Source organism: Elephas maximus, chromosome 4 (assembly GCF_024166365.1).
Source record: "Elephas maximus indicus isolate mEleMax1 chromosome 4, mEleMax1 primary haplotype, whole genome shotgun sequence".
NCBI classification, from domain to species: domain Eukaryota; kingdom Metazoa; phylum Chordata; class Mammalia; order Proboscidea; family Elephantidae; genus Elephas; species Elephas maximus.
The window spans coordinates 141,652,254-141,673,938 of record NC_064822.1 but is presented as its reverse complement, the minus strand read 5'-3'; the positions used below and the strand labels follow the sequence as shown (position 1 = coordinate 141,673,938).

The 21,685-nt window shown below is 38.2% G+C and overlaps 1 protein-coding gene and 1 long non-coding RNA gene across 28 annotated transcripts in view; one reads left to right on the top strand and one right to left on the bottom strand.

The window, feature by feature from the left end:
- SYT1 (synaptotagmin 1) overlaps window positions 1-21,685 on the bottom strand; it is a 624,978-nt gene that overhangs the window by 132,728 nt on the left and 470,565 nt on the right. The window lies entirely within an intron of this gene.
- The window catches only part of LOC126076545 (uncharacterized), a 470,040-nt gene that overhangs the window by 219,270 nt on the left and 229,085 nt on the right, over window positions 1-21,685 (top strand). For 8 of the 22 annotated variants that reach the window (XR_007517504.1, XR_007517483.1, XR_007517495.1 and 5 more), the window contains 3 exons: window positions 6,181-6,416; window positions 8,038-8,128; window positions 14,736-17,946. This is a non-coding gene — a long non-coding RNA (uncharacterized LOC126076545). Of the gene's footprint in view, window positions 1-6,180; window positions 6,417-8,037; window positions 17,957-20,295; window position 21,685 lie in introns of those variants that run through there. The other 14 variants (XR_007517496.1, XR_007517494.1, XR_007517493.1 and 11 more) reach the window with 7 other exon arrangements.

Sequence of the window (21,685 nt, the reverse complement as noted above, 5' to 3'; positions counted from 1 at the left end):
GAGACATCCTCCTGCAATGCCTTTATTCTCTCCTGCCTAATAAAATTATTCCTAACCATTAATCTCTAGTTCAAATTCCATGTCTTAAATAAAGTACCCCTCACTATTCTGCCTCACATGGATTTCTGTTAGAAATTGCCTTAGAGATGGTACTATAGTGCTTAGGGATTATTTTTTCCCCAGTTTATTTCATGTCTGTAAGTTTCCCTCACCCTAAACTCCAGAAGATTAGGGATTGTGCTTTAAACTACTTTTCTAAGCCTAGTACCAGGCATAGAGTAAGGGCTTATACATAATTGTTGGTTGACTGTATTTAAATGAAAACCTCACCTGTCTATTGCTTGTAAACAGAACCAACACTATTGCTCTATCAGTCATGTCTCCAATTTAACCAGCGAACCGACTAATGAATATATTTTGAATTCCTCCTCATGCCTAGCACTATGGATGTTGCCAAGTCAACCCCGTCGTGAAACCAGAAATGAAAACATTTCTGAAGGTGTAGTTTTTAAAAGATAATTTCAAGACCCTGCAGACTTGCAGCCAACAGATGAGTGCTTTTGCTGGTGTGATTATCTCACGAAGGGGCTTTATTACTATTAGGAATTTCAGCTTTATGTGTAATTTATTTTAGTCAATTGCCTTTATCACTAGGTGGAAACTACCAGTTAGTGTTAGAAAGTTCCAACTGTGAGATTGAGAAACGTTAACCTGCTCCTTTAGAATATGGACCTGACAATCAGAAGGCACCTTTGTTCTGAGCAGCTTTATAATTACATTTTTTTTTTTAAAGCAGCCACTGAATAGAGTAGACACAAATTAGTGATTTCATAGACAACTAAAGCAATACCTCTCCTTTTTGAAAAGCATTGTAGGTATTAAAACAGAGGTCATCTCCAATGGATAAATAAAAAGCTCAATTTAAAATGAATGTTCATTTGATGGCTTCTATAGAACTCCCCATCATTTTATGGTTAAAAAGGGATTCACTTTAGTGACCTTTGCAAAATGAGGCTGAGTTCACAGGTTTGTTAGAAATGCTGTGCTTTTAAATGAATTTTAAAAAGGTGCCTGAATTGTCTTAATGCTGTGACATTTTAGAAAGACATATTCAATTTATTTTAATTTTAGAAGGATTTTTTCTATGTTTTAAACTGGCAATGGATTCTCTGATGATGGATAAAGGGTTTTTCACTGAGATTGGGAGTCTTTTTAGAGATGCCATATAAACAAACAGGCACAACAATCTCAAAAAACGAAAATTCAGACTATTTGCCTGTTCTCCATTTGTAAAAATAATAAAATGTTCTTCTTTAATTAAAAGGACAGTGGCATGTCTTCAATGTTAATAAGGGAATGGGTGGCTTTAAATATATCCTATGGGTGGTAGTATCTTTCAAAGTCGTTTTATTCCTACAACTACTCTCATACCTCTGAAGTATCAGCCGGCTTGGTATTTACATCAAATGGTCCAGATGGTCACACTGTGAAACATTGCTGTGGAACGTACCCAGACTAAGAAGACTGAAGCTGTCCTAGTGTACAGATGCACAGTAAATTGTTCAGGTGGATGAGACAGTATGTTGTATCTTAGAATACTTAGTTTGTAAGGATGCTACATAATCCATTAACTTTGAATTCATTCATTACATATTAAGAAAATTACTGAGTTCCACTATAGACCATTCCAGTCAATAATCTACATTCCGTGAACACCTAGATCAATAAGATGTTAAGAAGGTCAGAAGGTCAGAATGGAGTGGAAAGACAGGTTTAGACAGAGAATAGCAATACAGTGCGTTAACTGCACCACGGAGATGGCACAAATGCTAGGGGAGCAAAGAGGAGACAGCTGAAACTTTCCAGGGTCTAGTGGCAGAATTAAGGAAAGGGGAATGTTAACTGGAGATTTATATCTCCAATAATCATCAACTTCTCCAAACCATCGCAAATGTACATTCTTTATTAAATCAGTGTGCTTGCCATTCAAATGCAGGTTTAAAACTAGTCATTCTATCTTTCTGCATTCCAGCCAAATTGCCAGCCCTAAAAGCTAGTGTGTATGGGGTGGGGGGTCACATGTACGTGTCCTGGAAGAGCTGTTACTCAGGCTGAGACATGAATGGTCAGCAGGAGGAGTAAGTGTGAACACTGTGAAGAAGAGGGCAAGAGTGTTCAAGGCACAGGGATGCATGTTCAAAGTTCTCTGATAGCTTAAATCGTTACTCTTCTATAAGTGTAAGATTCACGTAATTTAATTAATAATGGATTTCCACTTTATGATTTAGATCTTCAAAATTTTCTTATATCTTTAATTTACATTTTGGTTAAAATATATTTGTATTCCTATTGGAAACAATACTTAAATAGAAAAGCAGGTATTCTGATATGCTCAAAATGCCAAACCAAAACCAAACTCGTTGCCTTTGAGCCTATCTGACTTACGGAGACCCTATAGGACAGAGTAGAACTGCCCCATAGGGTTTCCAAGGAGCAGCTGGTGGATTTGAACTGCCGACCTTTTGGTTAGCAGCTGAGATCTTAACCACTGCTCTACCAGGGCTCCATGCTCAAAACAAAGTTGGTAAAATAGAAAACTAAAGTATCTATTAAAAGTAAGTAACAGTAAATTGCAGTATAGATTGACGGAAAGAGCACCAGATATGGGCATTGGCTCATTATTCATTCATTTAACAGATATTTATTGAGCACCTCTTATGTACCAGGCACTGTTCTAGACACATAATAGGGTCTTATAAATAAAATTTATAAGCAGTCAACAAATTATGCAACAATCAGTGAGCAAGATAAACAAAGTAAAACTTAAGGTATGCTAGATTTTGGTATGTGCTATGGAGAAATATAAAGCAGGCAGGGAGATAGTATAATTTGAAACAAGGAGGTCAGGGAAGGTCTCGATGAGAAGGATTTGAGGAAGGTGAAACTTGGTCAATCACTTAATCATCTGGATCTCACTTTCTTTGTTTTTATGAAATGGGATGGGATGACTTAGCCATGAAGATTCTTCTAGCTAGGAAATCATATGTTGCTGTGCTTTTACTGTATTGTAACTACCTCTGACTTATTTAAATGAGTTAATAAATAGGTGAGCTAATAATGGGTGGTGGTAAAGTGTAATGCCAAGGTTGTGGTAATGTGTAACGAAGAACCAAACCCGTTGCTGTAGAGTCAGTTCCTACTGATGCGACTCCATGTGTTACCATAGGTTTTTCTTGGCTGCAGTGTTTACAGAAGCAGATCACCAGGCCTTTTTTCTGTGGAGCCACTGAGTGAGTTTCAACGACCAACCTTTAGGTTAATAATCTAGTGCAAACCATTTATGCAACCTAGAGACCTAATTTGCAATTGTATATGTGAATTTTGGTTGGAAGGTAGAGGAGAAAGAGTCTCAGAAATGTCTTTGTGAAAAGATTTCTCATGCTGTAGTGTGTTGTGGTGGCTGAAATTCTATCATTCATCCACTTTAGATAAAGCTTTAGATCTCTAGGAGTCTAAAATAATGTGAAATACCGTTTTGTCCTTTAGTGGATGACACAGTAATCCATTTCTGTATTAAATTTTAGTTGATAGTTTCTTGGGTTGTGGAAGATTTATCTAAGTAAATGGAAATGGAAAAAATGGGAAGGATAGTGCATATGGCCCCATAGTGTGGGGGTGCTGCTTCAGTTAGATGAGGGCAGGTAGGAATCCAGCTAAATGGCCAATTGCCCAAGTACATCAAAAAATGAAGAAAAATAATGGAGAATAGTGTGTGGGAGATGCCTAAAGACAAACCTTTGCCAAATATTTTTGTCTCCTTCCCATTGTCCTTCTGCCAGTTGCATGTCCTTAATTTTCTGGGTCAGACTCAATTTCAAATGTTCTATTTTCTTGTCCTCACCTGACTTTGAGGCTCTGGGAGGAAGTGGCTCCTCCCAAATAATGATTTGGGTATGCAAGCCAGAGTTATCTTCTGTTGAAATATAAATATGGATATGAAGTGATTTTTAAATACATAAAAAAAAAAAAAAAGAACAGAAAACCAAACCTATTGCCATCAAGTGGATTCTGAATCATAGCGTCCCTATAGGATAGAGTAGAACTGCCCCCATAGGGTTTCTAATGAGTGGCTGGTGGATTTGAACTACCAGCCTTTTCGTTAGCAGCCAAGCTCTTAACCACTACACCACTAGGGCTCCATTCTGAAATGTGGGCAATGTATATTTCCAAGTGAAAATGCAGATTTGCCCTATGCAGTTATAAAGGAGATACCTTAAAAAAAAATTATAATGCCCAAAAGTGGGCTATTGAGCCTACAGCATTCATGAAAAGCAACGTGAGGCAATCCTTGGAGGGCATGGTTTGACATTTTTAACCCTGAGAACTGTCGTCTGTAGTGGCAAAGTTATGTATTTGAATACTTTGTACATAGACTTACTGATGGAGCAATCTTATCTTTTCACTGTGTTCAATGACTGCAAAGACTTTGTACCCTGATGTTCTGTCACTCCATTGCTACCTTTATTGGTGCATCCCAACAAGGACTTGAGAGGATGATATGGGGAAATAGGTTCTTGATAGAGAAAGCTCAGAAGCCAGGGTGCTGTTGTATCTGGAGAATACTTTTCTCTTTTTAGTTCTGGGATGATGGTAATCAAGAGGACCCCCAGAAAGAATGACAATACACAACTCTGAGATGCCATTGCCCCAGTAAGGTTTTCCTCCATCTCATCTGGGAGGAGTGAATAAAAGAGGAGAAGCTGAATGCTTAGCAGACCTGAGTTCTAGTTAGCTCCTGAGGGAACTCTAAGCAAGTCCTTCCCACATTATTAAAATGGATAGTAATAACCCACTAGCTGGTGAGGAGAGAAAAATTATTTTTAAAGCAGAGTTAAACTAAAGGTCAGAGGGGCCAAACCTGACTTCTCCCTTTCTGGCTTTAGCTGACCCATATGGCCTGTTGATAGCAAATGGGGAACCTTGCGGTGGTGGTGGTGGGGGGGGCAAAGGAAGATAGGAGAAAAAAGCCATTGAATTGGGGTTGGGGAGGCAAAGCAGAGGGAAATAGAGAAAGAGATCGAGGGAAAAAAGAAGTTTGGAAAGAGAGAAAGGGAAAAAATGTTGGTTTGTCTATCCTATCTTCCATTAAAAAGACACCAGAAGGAAGAAAGAAGATAAGGAAAATCAAACAACTCGGGAATGGTGAGGAAAGCACTGGGAGGATTTTGAAAGCGTTTTGTGTGTATGTGTGTGTATATTGGGGATTCACTTCACAAGGGATGAGAGCAGTTGCCTGGCGAGGGACTATGTGGTGAAACCCTAATTATTAGTTCAACTGGTAAGAACCCAGGAGACATATTTGCAGTAATTCAAATTCATAGAAATAAAGAATTTGATGTGAACCTCAGATGACAGAGAAAATAGATCTATTTTATAGAGTGCATCAGAAGGAAAAGCAGGCAGAACTGTGGTGATTTCCCTGAGCAAGGTAAGGCTAAAGACTGTTAGTTCTATTTAGGATTGCAACAGTGCATGTAGGTCAAATGGCAATTTCATTAGTTAAAAAAAAAAAAAACAACAAACTATGATATATTAAAGCTCCATTAATAGCAGCAGAGAGAAACAAAAAACAAACAAACAAAAAAATCCAAACCTGTTGCCGTCCAGTCAACTCCGACTCATAGTGACCCTTTAGGGCAGAGTAGAACTACCCCATAGAGTTTCCAAGGAGCGCCTGGTTAGATTCAAACTGCCAACCTTTTGATTAGCAGCTGTAGCTCTTAACCACTATGCAACTAAGGTTTCTACCATTAGGGTAAAGTAGGGAAATATAAATGTGAAATAGAAAGGTTTTGAGGGCAACATGGGACTAGCTATCTTCCAGTTGGTTTTAATTCAAAACAGAGATGAACTTTTGTTGTTGGGACACCCAGAGATGCCTTTTACATGTGTGTTGACAAACTGCATAGACAGAAAGCACCTAGAGAAAAGGCTTAGATTAAAGCAAGCTAGCATGAGGGCCTTCAGCAAGAAAGGAAAGTATGTGATTAGGTAGCCCCTAAAAAAGATTGTCATTGGGTACTTCTGGCGGGAGGGGGTGGGGGTAGAGGAAACTGTTATGGGCTTAATGGAGAAAAATATTATCAATAGTACACATTTATTATACTTCTTCCAAAATAGATTTGAAGGTGCAGCAGGATTTTAGTCAGAATTGACTCAATGGCAACTAACAACAACAGAGTTAGAAACAGCTAGAACTGGAAAGAAAAATTCCCAGAGAAGATGGATTTTACAGAGGAAAGGAAAAGTGTCACCCAAGAAGAGAAGCCTGTGTTTGAAGCCCACAGAGGAATACAGAAAGGTGGAGGAAGAAAGAACAACCCCAGAGAATCCAGTGCAAGGAAAGGCCAAAGAAGGTGAGAATAACAGGTCCCCTGTACATGAAATCCAAGTCCCAGAAGAAAGGGATACAGGATGAGGGAATAGACCAGAGAAAGAAACGGAACTAAAGAGAGCTTTGAAGGCCTCAATGAAGCCATGCAGATAGAGAGAAAGCACTGCTTTTAGAAGGAATATGTGATACAAATGACAAACAGTATCAAAATCTAGAAGCAGAATGAAATTTTCAATACAGTACGGTGTTGAATATGAGGAGAGAATTTACCAGGCCTGAAGGGACTGACTTGGGGGTTTTTAGGGGATACTTGGGAGATACTCATCAATAGTGGAAGAACACCACTCAAAGTGAGGGAATGTGAGTTATATGTGAGTGTGGATGTGTAGTGGAAAAGAAAAAAGACCAAGTTTGTGAATGTTCCTGGCTCTCCCAATACTTAGGAGCAAGAAGAATTGCAGCAGCAGAAATGGGAGAGCAGAGGTCAGACACCCTTTTGACAGGCTGGTAGAAAGGGTAGTCTTACTTGAAAAGATTTTTGAGACTACAAAGGGGCAACCTATGAAGATGATACCAGGATAGAGGATGAAGTTCATGGGCATAAAAAGGAAAATATTAAAAGTGTTAGGCAAGGAAATATCAAAAGAGATATATACTTATGCAATAGAAATATTATTCCATGAAAGTAGATTCATTTGGTGTTGCAGGAAATAGAACAAGGAGAACTACTACTTGCATGTTCTTGATTGCACCATGTTCTATTCTGCCTTCAAGCATTTTAACATGTGACTTCCTCTGCCTGGCATACCTCCTCCCTTTGATTTTCTATAAGTCCCCTACTTAACTCTCAACTGTCATCCCTTTAGTGGGTCTTTCACTGATCATTCTCAACAGAGCTTGGCCATTCTTCTATGTTTCCATAACATCTTTCCAAGTGCTCCATTATTCTATAAAAGTCTGTTTTATACCTATCTGCCTTTTTTATTAAACAAGACCTGTGCTTTAATCAATTTTGCCCAACACCGTATCTGGCATATGGCTAAAGGTCAATACAAACCACAGGCCAAGAGGGATTGTGTCTTACTGTGGGAAAGGCATAGGACAGAGAAAATGGCAATTCTCTGTGCTGTTAGAAAAATTTTGGAGTGAGGTAGTTAGATTGTGAGGAATAAAATGGAATGCTTGAATACTTTTTTTTTTTTGAGTTAAGATATTTGGATTTATTAGATGAAAAGAAGAAAAGTATGGAATTAGGATTTGGGAAATAAAGATTTTCTGTAAGGGTAGAAATGCCAAGGGCAATGCATAAAGATCATTGGGGAATGAACTAGATATGGTAAGAATGTAAATGCGTCAAAGACAAAAAGCAACTATTTTTTGAGAGGACTGCGTAGGTTTTTAAAATGATAAGCAAGCATCACTGAAAATCTGGCTGGTTTAGTAACTAGAGAGAAATTGTAACTAGTTTTATTTATAGTAACAAAAGTACCTTTTAAAATAAAGAATCTGTGATACTAAAATGAAATCAAATGTAAGAGTTTTGAAATTTTAAACCTGTTCTATAAAGGAAGATATTGATATTATTTTTCCTGCCAGTTTAACGTCATTTCCTCCCCCTACCACTTTGTTTCATTATTTTTCAGACATCGAGTGGATGGATCTTGTAAAGATGCACAAGCACCCTCTTTAAATGTGGTTCATTAACTGAGGTGGAATATCTACATTTCTGAATAGGTATAAAACCTAATTACTACTGTAGCCATTTTAGTTATATCCAAGGGAATGACAGCCCTCTGTAGATAGAGCCCTGTTGGTGTAGTGGTTAAAAGCTAGGGTGCCACCAAAAGGTCGGCAGTTCAAATTCACCAGCTGCTCCTTGGAAACCCTAAGGGCAGTTCTACTCTGTCCTATAGGGTTGCTATGAATTGAATTGACTCAGTGGAAACGCGTTAGTTTCTGGTTTTTGAGATAAGGAAGTTGAACGCAGATTTTCATTCTTGGTTGCATAACTGACTTGAAGCAATATGAAGACATTTGTTTAACTAATTTAGTTACCTCCTTTACAAAATAAGGTTAATGAGAACCAATTTAAAGCCAATAAATGAACACCTCTAACATCTACGTGAACCCCACACATTCCTAGTGAAGATGTCCCTCCTGCAAGTTACTTTTTTTTTTCTTCAGTTTTTGACTTTTTCTCTTCTGTAGTGATCTTCTGTTTTCATTCATATCTGCTTAAAGGTTACGCAACTAATTAATGTATTTCCCGTGGAGGCCTTAAACACATCGCATGTTGTGGCAGAGTTACTGAGGAAGTCAAGACCATCTCTAAGTCTATTTGGAATTCAATTTGCAAAGATTTCACAAATTGTTCATTTTGCAGAAACAATTTGGTTTCCATCTGCTTTGCCTAGGGGAAAGTTCACTAGTGTTCATTGTTAAGAAAATCAGAACATCATTCGGGAATTCAATGCTCTCTAGTATGGAAATGTGGATGTCACTAAATTGCACAGTACCAAAACATAGTCTATCGGCAAATGAGTATGATGTGAATTTGAGTGAAAGCCATTATCTTCAGTCAAAGGAAGCACATAGGTATATCTTATCTGCCTCATTTTGTGTGTATTCAGACTGACAGCTGAAGTGACCCTGCTGAAATGTCAGGGATTTTTTAGTTATGTAAAATATATCACAGAATTTTATGAGAAATGACTACCAGAAGACATTTTTAAAGCTTATGTTATGCAACTGTAACCCCAGGCATTTTAAACTACAGCACAGTTTTGTTTATTGCCAGTTTCTTCTTTATTTGTAGTAGCATTCTGGCTTTCAATTTTGGAGCTTATATTTTAAGGAAGGAATTTAAAAAGGTTTCTGGAAAATGCAAGTGAGAAAACTGACCCACAAGTTCCTGGTCAGTTTTACCAGAAACCTTTTATCATAGTGTTTTATTATGCAATATGCTGTAGAATGGAGATCAGTATTAAAATTTTTAAAAAGATATATTTTTTGCACATATAAAATCCCATTAAAGCATGTTTACCAAGTAATTTGAAGATTTTTCTATGGAAATCTACCCCAGAAAAGTAGTAAACATTGTAATTTGATTACGTTTTACAAATGGACAAATTAAGAGTCTGAAATAATCCTTATTTTCATTAAAGTGCATGTTGTTGTGTGCCATTGAGTTGATACTGACTCAAAGCAAATGTACAGAGTAGAACTGGGTTTCCAAGGGGCAGCTGGTAGATTTGAACTGCTGACCTTTTTGTTAGGAGCCTGAACTCTTATGTACTCACCACCATGGCTCCAAGTGCATAATAATTCTTGGCAAATAAATGAATAAACTGAGAATTACATAAATTAAAAAAAAAAACACACACACACACATATTTCAGATGGTCTAAGTCTTTCAACTAGGAGCAAGAAGATAAGAAATCCAAGGTGGATCATTTTGAATTTAAAGCTGAAAATAACGTGTACAACTTTTCTCATCTGAAAAAAAGCTTTAGGCAGTCCGAGTTGAATGCTTGAGAATATTTGGCCGAAGGAATAGATGCATCATAGATAAATATGACTACATTTACAAGATGCTCAGAAAGAAGTGTCTTGTAAGTTTAAACTTATGGGAAGAATAACCAAAAATATAAAGAAAATGTATTATAATGTGAAATGTGACTTCCGCATTTATCCAGAGTGAATTAAGGGAAGAGAAATGAGCCAATAATGTTGCTTATAGGTGAGAGGGTAAAATGTTAAGTGAAAAGCTTTCTGAAAGAAGCCATTTCAGTTAGAAATTAAGACTACTTCACAACTGAGTGTGAGGATAAAATTGAACAGGCTACAGAGGTGAGCTGGGGCAATTTTTCCTGGGTTTACTGAGAAACAGTTTCCGAGGTTTATAAATAAGGTACATTAAGAAGGAAAATCAGATGGAGGTTAAGTCTTGATTCCTAAAAGATATTATTTTCTTCAAAATGGCATTAGAGGCTGGAGTCCCTGAGTGGTGCAGTTAAGTACTTAGCTACTAACTGTAAGGTTGTCTCACACAAAGGCACCTCAGAAGAAAGCCCTGATGATCCACTTTCCAAAAAAACCAGCTGTTAAAAACCCTCTGGAGCAGCACAGTCCTACTCTGACATACATGGGGTCACCATAAGTCAGAACGGACTTTACGGCCACTGTTTTTTTCTTTAGTGCCATAGATACAACTGGAGTAAGACTGCCGAGTTTGGATCTTTGCTTATCACTTACTAGCTAATATTCTTCACTTCTGTGTGCTGTAGTATCCTCATTAATAAAATAGGAATAATAACAATATTATCTAAATCAAAGGACCATTTTGAAGATAAAATAAGTTAATCCATGTAAAGCGCATTCAATAGAACATGGTACATAGTAAGTGCTCAATAAATATTAGTCATTGTTGATAATAGGCACCGTCTACGTGCCAGGTACTTCGTACATATAACTTATTTCATATATTCCCAACAACCATGAAATACAGGTTACCATGATAATCATTTTGTGAATGAGAAAATGAAGACTCAGCCCTGCGAAATAACTTTCCTAATACAACACGGTTATTAGAACCCAGAACACAGGTCTGTTAAGCTCCAAAATCCATGTTCACTTTTCTTTGTGGCAAAAATTTCTGAAATATTAATTTTCTTTTTATACTGGATCATTATTCAATAGTATCCAATGTTATGCCAGTAAGGTACTGCTAGCACAAGATACTGAACTGAGGGGTGGCAGTGGGGGAATCACATGGCAGGGTTTCCCTGGTGTAAGTTGGTTCACAACCAGATTCTTCATCTCTAATATTATGCATCATTTTGGGAAGCAATTTATAATTGCTTTCACGTCTTCCTGAATGCACAGGAATCAGCAGGCTACAATTCCTGAATGACTGTATCAAGGTCTTCCACGGAAATGTGGAGACTGTTGAGGTGAAAGGGTTTCTCAGAGGAGCAGAAGCATGCCCAAACACAAGCTTCCTGACTCTCCTTTACCTTTCTGAGGTTACCTGAGTTAGATAGATTGGCTAAAAGGGAGATGTATTACATTGCCTTGAATCGGCAGGGATGATAAAATGTATTCCTCTCTCCTCATAGAGATTTAATGAGGTCAAATAAGATAAAAGAGCTAGGAGGATATGCTTTTTGTGCAGGAAAGGGATTATTTTGATTATACATAGTGAATTAGAAAAATATAAAACCGCCACCTCTCTAAACAAGCAATAAGTACTATATTCTCTGTTCTCATGGGGCCAAAGGTTCGGAAAGGTCAATGGATACAGTGTAGAGATAGCTGTATGATTGAAGCATCTGTTGGGCTTCATACAGTAGGGATTTAGAGCTAAAATCTAAAGTCATATAGACCTAGATTTGAAACCCCAGTTGACACTTATTGGCTGTGAATCTGGGCAAATTATTTCATCTCCCTAAGCCTCAGTTTCCTACTATATAAAATGGAAGTAATACTAGTACCGATCTCAACTGGTTGTTGTGAGGATTAAATGAGATACGTAGAGTGCTTACAGCAATACCTAGAATATGGTAAGTGCTCGATGCATGCTAGTGATGTCATTATTTTTTAACTAACAGAGGCATTTCCTTCCATATGAATTGAGAATGATTTAAAAAATAATGTTTTATTCATTTTTATATGTTCCCTGCTCAGCTGGTGCTGGGTGTAATGACTAGCACATAGCAGACACTCAAGTTTTTCTTGTATTAAAGGAAGGATAATGCCATGTAAGTATTCATATAGCTACATCACCTAAGTTGGCCCTCTCACTATGTTGCTGGACACACTTGGACAGTGAAGGGGGGCCTGGTAAGATGACTATGTGATGTCTATCTCTCCATACTCAGGCCCTGTCCAGGGTCCTCATCCTGCAGGAAGGTTCAGGGCATCCTCATACAGTGGGTCTCTCAGAGTTGAAGTCCACTTGTAAAATATGATTGGATTTCATTGCCACTCAACCCCTCAGTGGACCTGTGCTTGGTCCAGCATAGTAAGGAGCACAGTAAGTTGTAGTGGTTTATTATATCTGGATGCTAACTCAAGGAGAGTTGAGGTGAAAATCAAGAAGTCCAAAAAGAAGCTGGAAAACATACCAGCTTAAACTGCGAGGACAGAGGCTAGGTTTGCTGCTCTCTCAGATATTTTTCCTTTTGGAGATTTTCTTTTTTTTAAAGAGAGGATATAGCTTTTGGCTTTAACTATTTATGAGTAGTTTTAGAACAAGTACTAGATTGGTAAAGGGGCAGTGGAATCAGAAAAATTAAGCAATGCTAGTTGATCTTGGGCATGGCACTTTTTAGGAGTATATTAAATACTGTACATAAGGTATTTAAATTAAACAAGTTGTAGAGGGAAAATGGGGTGTTAATATGATCATAAATGGAGTGAATGGTGTTATAATCAACATATTCAGAATAGAACATACCATTTTCCATTTATCTTTCTGAAATGTCATTTATTTCCCTCTTTGCTCATTTCTTAGACAACTCAGCTATAATTGGAATAATTTTTAATGGTTCTCTGGCCCTTACTCCTCTATCTAATAACAACAAAGTTCTGTAAATTCTACTTCTTAAAAACTTTTTTCAATCTGAGTTATCTTCTCTTCACTACAATATAATTTCATAGCCCCTGCAGTAACCTCCAAAATGGAGCCAAGAGCCTCCAATTCATCTTCAGACTGCCACAGAGTTAACTTCTAAACCACAGCTGATACTGCCACTTGGCAGCTTTAATACCCTCACTGGCTCCCAACTATGAGAATAAAATACAGCTCACCATTCAGGGTCCCTAAAAGTGTCACTCTTATTTATTTTTCTGGCTTACATCCCCTCTCCCTGCACCAGCCATTTTCCTCTCATGTGTATTATATCCCCAGCAGGTCTGGACATCTTGTTGTTCTCTGAGTTTTCCAAATGCTCACCCTGTTCCTCTTCTTGGAAGTCCTTATTCTCAACCTATAGAATTTCTAATCGTCCTTTATAACTCACTTCAGATTCACATTCTGATCATCCATCCCTTCTGAACTCCCCATGTCCAGACAGCATGATCCCTTCCTCATTGCCTCTGAACATCTTGAGTGCAGAAACAATGTCTGATTCATCTTTGTATCACCAGGGCCCTGCATAGAATATGTGTTTGTTGCATTGAATCATCAGATTAGCAAAGCCTTCTGAAGAGGAGTCATTTCCTTTGTAGATGTGTTAAATGCATAAGGTACAAAACATAGTTGTTTAGCATAGAAGGCACTTAATACATTTAATGAATTGACTGCTGGAAGGAAATGTCAGTTTACCAGTTGCTGTTGAGTTGAGTCTGACTCATGGAGACCCCCTGTGCGTCAGAATAGAATTGTGCCCTATAGGCTTTTCAGTGGAAGTAGATCATCAGGCTTTTCTGGGAAATGCCCCTGGGTGGACTTGAACCTCCACACATTTGGTCAGCAGCTGAGCATGTTAACCATCTGCACCACCCAGGTACTCCAGAAGGGAATAGGGCAAAGGTATTTGCGATTATGCATCACTAGGAGCATGGACTTTGGAGTCAGATCGACGTGAGTTAAAATACAGACTCTGATTTAACAGTCGTGTGCCCTTGGGAGAGCCCCTTCATATTTCCTTTGTAAAGTGAGGATAACAGTACTTCCATATCATGTACGATGACTATGAATATTAAACAATATATACAGCCCAGAATGCAGCACTATTAATTTTATTACAATAGAGGAACTTTATATACTTTCACACACAAGTTTAAAAATTAGGTGGCATATCAACAGTACTCCCAAACAGTCCAAAGAAGAAAACTGTGCTAACAGATTCATAAAGGAATTATAAACCATAAAAAACCAAACCCATTGCCGAGTAGATTCCGACTCATAGTGACCAAGTAGAACTGCCACATAGAGTTTCCAAGGGGCACCTGGTGGATTCAGACTGCTGACCTTTTGGTTACCAGCTATAGCACTTACCACTACACCATCAGTGTTTCCAAAGGAAACATAGCTTATTACTATAGATTTCCTAGGCTGTAGTCTTTATGGGAGCAGATCATCAGTGTTTTCTCTCCCGGAGTGGCTGGTGGGTTTGAACTGCCAACTTTTCGGCTACTGTGTCATACAGGGTCATTATGACTCAAATGGACTTGATGGAACAATATTACTGTGGGGCGTTGCCTAACCTAAATTGTCAAACTTCCAGTATGAGGAGGTACAAGGCCCCTTTGTACCATTATCTAGTTCCTGTCTAGCATGACCACTTTAATAGAGAGATCTCCATTTTCCTCCTAATTTGATTTCTGTTTACAACAGTTGAAATACCGCAACTCAAAGAGAAAAAGACAAGACATTACACCAGTCATTTTGGTCATCTGATCCCTGAGTCATCCTGAGGTATTTTCCTTCTAGGTTCAACATATTTCTTTTAACTGTTTACAGAAAGTGTTTTTATCTGTGCCATTGGCAGGATGTGTGTGTGTGTGTGTATAGGTGGGGGAAGATCTGAAGAAGTCTCTGAAGTAAACACAACCATTAAGACTTTAAAATGCCACTTTACGGTCATCAGTTTAAAAGCTATTACCAATCAGCTGCCTCTTGCAGGCAGAGAAAAAAAAAATCTGCGGGTTGAAGACACTTGAAATTAGAGAGTAGCAGAAAGATGCTCTTTCATTTCCAAACAGGGAGCCAGGGTGTCAAACATCTCTACTTTCTCTACAGACAAAATGTCCTTTCAGGATTTTTTTTTTTTAAAAGGGCAAAATCGACTGAAACAAAGAGCCCAAAGTTTGCTGTAATAATATCCTGTACCGCTTTGCCTGTGCCCGCAAATGCTTGCAGCTGGCTGCTCCGCTCTGATGGGTGCATCTCATTCTGCTTTGCCACTTGGCTCTTTCTCAGTTGCTGCCTGATCATATTTCAAAATGTCATTCATGTTTATGCAGGCCAGTGCACAAAACAAAATTAATTTAACTTGCAATGGCATGTTAATATTATTACTTTTGACACCATGGAAAACTTATTAACTATAGCTTGTCACAGGCCTCTGGGAATGACCAGTCCAACTACAACATTGAGAGGGAAGGTAATACGATCTAAAGGCTTTTTGGATCGCCAGACATTAAAAGAAGTCAAAGTAGTTGAGTTTTTCCATAATTATGCTAAAATTAACTGTCTTTCGGTGAATGGCAAGAAACTATCCGTCCCATTTTTCTGGACTACCCTTTAAGAAAAATTTTATGGCATATAATTTAAGCATTATATATTTTTTCCTCTACCAATGAATATGGTTTTGTTTTAAAGATGTAGTAGGTGCAAGAATCCTAAATTTAAGCAGAACAATCAGTTATTTATTATATAAATTATAATAGTCCAAAAGCCTAGAAGAAGAGGAAAGAGAACTAGTACTCATGGCATGCTTATAAATTCTAGGATTTCCTACATACACCAACTCGTTTAATCCTCAAATAGATGCTGATGAGTTTTCATATTCTCCATTTTACACATAAGGAAATTAAAGCACAGAGAGGTTAGGTGATCTTCAAATTCACACAGTTTGTAAGTGGCAGAGGCAGAATTTGAACCCAAATCTGTCTGACCTCAAAGTCCCTGCCACACCAAGTTAGTCTCAAAAGAGGAAGTCCTGGGTCTTAACATGGAGTGGGAATCCCTTTCTTTGTTTTCCATAAACTGTAGGTTTCATGGAAATGATTTTATACCCATTTTTGTATTACTCAAAGCTGGCATTTACAAATAAACATGGGCTTGGCATGAGAAAGCCAAAGGAAAGCTAAAAAATAAGTTCTATAATTTTTTTTTGTATGAAATTAGATACATAATAGCACTTATTTTCCTTGTTCAGTATCCAATGGTTTGTTTTTTTCATATCCACCAAGAATGAGATAATATGCTTCTTTTCTTTTTAGCCACAACACAGCTTTTCTCCACCTAGGACGGTATATTATGTCAAACTCTACGACTTTGATTTAAGAAGTGACATAGTAAGTGCTGGGAAGCCTCGCTCCCCAAGCTTCTGGTGGGCCAGCCAGGGAGTCAAATCTCCTTAGCTGTCAGAAACAGGACAAAGGTCTTGTAGAAATGGATGGATAGTCTGGCCTCCCCCCAGCTTCATTGCTTCCCTTGGGAAAGATGCTCAAGTAAGTGGGACACAGCAGGTTTGAAGGTTACTAGGTTTTATTGCAGGAGGACAAACCTGCCAACGGCAAACAGTTTCCTTGAGGCAGGTGAGGGGAACAAAAATTTGATGGCTACTTTTTTTTTTTTTTTTTTATAAGGAGCCTTGCTGGCTCAGTGGTTAAGTGCCTGGCCACTAACTGAAATGTCAGTGGTTTGAACCCACCAGCTATACTGTGGCAGACTGCTTCAGTAAAGAAAATAGCCTTGGAAACCCTGTGGGGCAGTTCTACTCTGTTCTATATGGTCACTATGAGTTGGAATCGACACTCGATGTTAATAGATTTTTTTAATAATGGAACTCAGCTGGCATTAAAAATGTATGTTTTTATCTATGTTTCCACAAAGTATTTTGGATCGATTGTTTCTGTGATGGTATCTCAAAAATGTTGAAAGTCTTCTAACAATGTACTTTCTGCTGCATTAATTCTGAGTATAAGTTCTTATCTATTTTGCCCATTCCTTTGTAGGTCATGGACATATTCACTACAAAAAAATTTCTTTGCCAGTCAAGGTTTTATTCTAGCCACAAAATATTTTTTAGCCCTTTCCAAATTCCTCACTCTCTCAGGGACATACAATGTGTGATGCTACACATCTCAAATCCCACAGAAGTACTGCAGGTGCTTACATTTAAATGTTAATTACTTTTGACCTTGCCATTTTCTAATTTCTTAAGGGCAAATACTAAATACCTTCCTGGAATAATATAGTGGGTAGTTTCTTGGGGAAACTAATTTGGAAAAAGGAAGAGAAAAACTCACCAGATACATGTAAGTTAAAATGGAAACCCACTCAATGCGTGTGTATCGAGGCCAGTAGGGGTCTTAGGAGGAGAGAGACGGGAATGCAAGAGACATCATGGGGGTTTATCCCCGTTTTCTTATAACTTGCGACACCCAAAAAACCCCATTACTGTCGAGTCAATTCTGATTCACAGTGACCCTGTAGGATACAGCAGTACTGTCCCATAGGGTATCAAGGGCTGTAATCTTTACGGAAGCAGACTGCAGCATCTTTCTTCCAAGAAGTAGCTGGTGGGTTTGAACCACCAACCTTTTGGTTAGCAGCCAGACACTTAACCACTGCACCACCAGAGCTCCTTAACTCGTGGTGGAACACTTAAAGGAAATCTGTTCTGAAACCAGAATATACTGGACTGAATTTTGAAAGAGTGGTCATTTGTTATGTCAAAGTCAGATGCATGTGTGTGGGTATGTGTATTTGAATGTGTATATGTACATTTCTATTTATATATATATATATAGATTAAAAATGGGACCAAAAGTACTATGATATTAGTATTCTAAGAAAATTATTCTCATTTTCATAGCTCTCCAGATTATCTTTGCCTATATAAAAATGCTTAAAAACCCAAAACGAAAGTATATATACAGATGTAGATACAGTTCTCTATTTTGCTTTTTCTGCTTAGCACAATAAAGTATTTTTCCATATAATTACCTATGCCTAATGCTTGCCTAACATTTCACAAAGTAGTAGTATCAGCAATCATTTTCTTATGGTTGAATACTGAGCCCATTTTAATTTGTGAAATTTTAAGTTAGAGTAACTTGACATCCATGAAACTGAATACCTATAGTTGTTTAGAAGTCCCTGGGTGGTGTAAATGGTTAATGTACTTGGCTGTTAACTGAAAGGTTGTAGGTTGAAGTCTGCCCAGATGTGCCTCGGAAAAGAAGCCTGGTGATCCACTTCCGTAAAACCAGCCACTGAAACCCTATGGAGCAAAGTTCTACTCTGATTGACATGGGGTCGCCATGAGTCAGAATAGATGCAATGGCACTGGTTATAGTCATTTAGATACAACACAGAGGCTCTGCTCATCAGTGCTTCTGTTTACAAGAACTCTTTCCAAATTTCACATACCTGGACAGACTTTTTTTGGTGCAAGTTACCCTCATCAAAAATAAAGATTTTTCACTAAAAAAGGTACCTGGTAGGAAAGTCAACATGATATGACTTTGTTTTTATGGTATTTGTCTGACTTTCCACTGAGAGTTTGCTGTGATGGGTACTTTCCCAAGAAAGTTAGCCAGGGACTGATATATGCAAACTCACTCTGCCAAATCAACTCCCCAAATCTATCATTGCAGTCCATGGCTTCAAGAATCAATTTCCTCTATTTTTCACTGTCAAAAATTGATTACTTCGGAAGAGACTAAGAATTTAAGGACTATTATCATTGTTTGTCAGAGTAATCACTGTGATAACGTCTTATGAAAATGCAGGGAGAGATTAGAAGTTAAAAAAAGAGAAAGTGCCTGGAAGCCTTGATTTAGATCGATGCTACAGTCTTTTCCTCTTAAGGCCTTTGCTTTTTGAACAGCTTTGATGAATCACAGGGCTGCTAGATTCCACGAGAGATCACCTTGTCTATTCTACCTTAAAGCAGGACTAAAAAACTGTGGCCCAATTCTTATTTTTAAAAACTCCCCAGAGAGGTAAGCTCTTTGAGATATCTGTTTCAATGTTGAACACTGTCAGAAGGTTTAATTCTTCCATGCTACTACATTTGAATGCCTTCCTTTTTATTTGGACTTCAGTGGTTTTAGCTGCTCATTCTAAGCTGCTTCAAATGAATGTTTTACTCTCGATTAATGGGTACTCATTACTCAGTTCTCTAAGTCCAAGAGAGATATTCTGGTTCTTCTACTACGAGAACCCAAATCAGATTGGAAACTACTACAGATGCCACAGCCCTGAGGCTTGAGGAAGGAGAGAATTTGGTTTGGAACATAAGGCTGGGTCCCAATGGCCTCTGGGGCACATCAAAGTGTCATGAAAAGGTGAGGCAATATTAATAATATTCACTGATAGATGCATAAGAACAAAGTTAATGTAAGTCTTATTTAAACTTATCACTTAGTTAAGTAAGAACTATCAAAGTTTTTTAGTAGGAAGGATGAGGCATAGAAGATGATGTCGATAGCAGCTTCCATTTGGGGATGGGTGAGTCCTTAGTTAATTTTTGCCATCACAGAATATGTTTGAATATCTTTACCTTATCCCCTAAACTTATAGGGAGATCATAGCTTACTATTTACAACTTGATACTTAAGCTATTCCAGAACTTGCATTTAGGAAAATAACCATTTTCATTTGCTGTTCTGAAGTCAAGTGTGTATGATTTTATCTGGAAAGGAGCTATCCTGAAGCATTTTCTCAGAGAACATTGGCTGGCCTAGTATACTGAGAATAGAAGGGGCAGTGGGAAATGGCCAGTCACCACATTAGTGCTGGAAAGAAACAATCAACTGCACTTTCCCTGTTAGTCTTCCAGCCTCTACTTCTCTCCTTCGGCCGAGCACTCTAACTAATGGCTGGGCAAGTGGCTCTATGTTCCACTTCGAAGAGATAACAAAGTCTCAAGCATTATCTTCCTGTAGAAATTATACATGATGGGCCAAGTTTTTCTCCCATCTACTTGAGTTGTAGCCCAGGGCATTGAATTCATTATGTACTGAACATGAGGATCTGAAAGAAGGTTTGATCCTTGTGATGTGTTCTGGGTGTTTCCATGAATTCATCCTCTGGTGACTTGCACGGCACATCCTGGTAAATACTTATCTCAGGTTCAAACCAATGCTCAGAACAGGAGCTCTGGTCTAAATAAGTCTTGTTAAAATTCAGTTATGTCCTATCTCTTTTCTACCTTCAGGTTCAGCTCTGTTGTCTATGGAGTAGCAGTCACTAAGATAGGTAATTTCCATCCCTCCACCACACCAAAAAAAGCAGAACAAGAATCCTAAATGCATTTATGTTGTGTGATGAGTCCTTCTGCAGGAAAATCCCTAATCCATTTGTTAAAAATACTCACATCCTACATTTCTTTCATAAGTAATTACCAGGGTCTCTTCTTCCACATTTCTTGAACATTTCTTGAATTCCCTATGGAAACTAGTAATTTGCATGAAGCTCCTGCTCTAAAGGAATGTAAAAGTAGTGACTAATGTGAACTTTAGAATAAGGCAAACATTTGTTTTCAATTTCTGGCCACTATTCTTCTCTGTCCTGTAGTGTCGCTATGAGTCAGAATTGACTCGATGGCAATGGGTTTACTTCCTAGTTAGTATGATTTAAGAGAATTTCTTAACCTCTGTGAGCCTCGGTTTCCTCATTTGCAAATTTGTCTTAATAATATCCATAACAGTTTTGTTGCGAGATTTTACTGAGTTAATGTATTTAGTTATTTCAGATTTAAATTTAAACTTGTAAAATATTTTTTTTTTCCTAGGGATTGATCTACAATTAGAACCACAAACTTATTACAGTTGTGAAGCGGGGGATTGATCTACAATTAGAACCACAAACTTATTGAAGTTGTGAAACAGGAACACAAATCAGGGGGTAGAAAATGTTGGGTTTGGGGCTTGGTGTGGTGGTGAGAATCAAGGTCTCTAGAAATTACTTGATAGTAAGACTGCTGACATGGGAAGCCAGTTCTAGCACCAGTATGACATCAGGTGTCATGGATTGAATTGCACCCCCCAAAAATATGTGTCAGCTTGGTTAGGCCAATAATTCCCATTGGGTTGTCCCTCATTTTGTGATTGTAATTTTATGTTACAGAGGATTAGGGTAGGATTGTAACACCCTTACTAAGGTCACATTCCTGATCCTATGTAAAGAGAGTTTCGCTGGAGTGTGGCCAGCATCACCTTTATCTTACAAGAGATTAAAGGAAAGGGAAGCAAGCAAAGAGTGGGGACCTCATACCACCAGGAGAGCAGTGCCAGGAGCAGAGCGCGTCCTTTGGACCTGGGGTTCCTGCGAGGAGAAGCTTCTAGTCCAGGGGAAGACTGATGACAAGGACCTTCCTCCAGAGCCAACAGAGAGAGAAAGGCTTCCTCTGGAGCTGATGCCCTGAATTTGGGCTTATAGCCTACTAGACTGTGAGAGAATAAATTTCTCTTTGTTAAAACCATCCACTTGTGATATATTTGTTATAGCAGCACTAGATGACTAAGACACCAGGGCTTTGAAAGTAATGATCAAAAATGATGACAAAGACTGCTCATTTAATAAAGGCTAAAAAAAAAAAAAAAAAT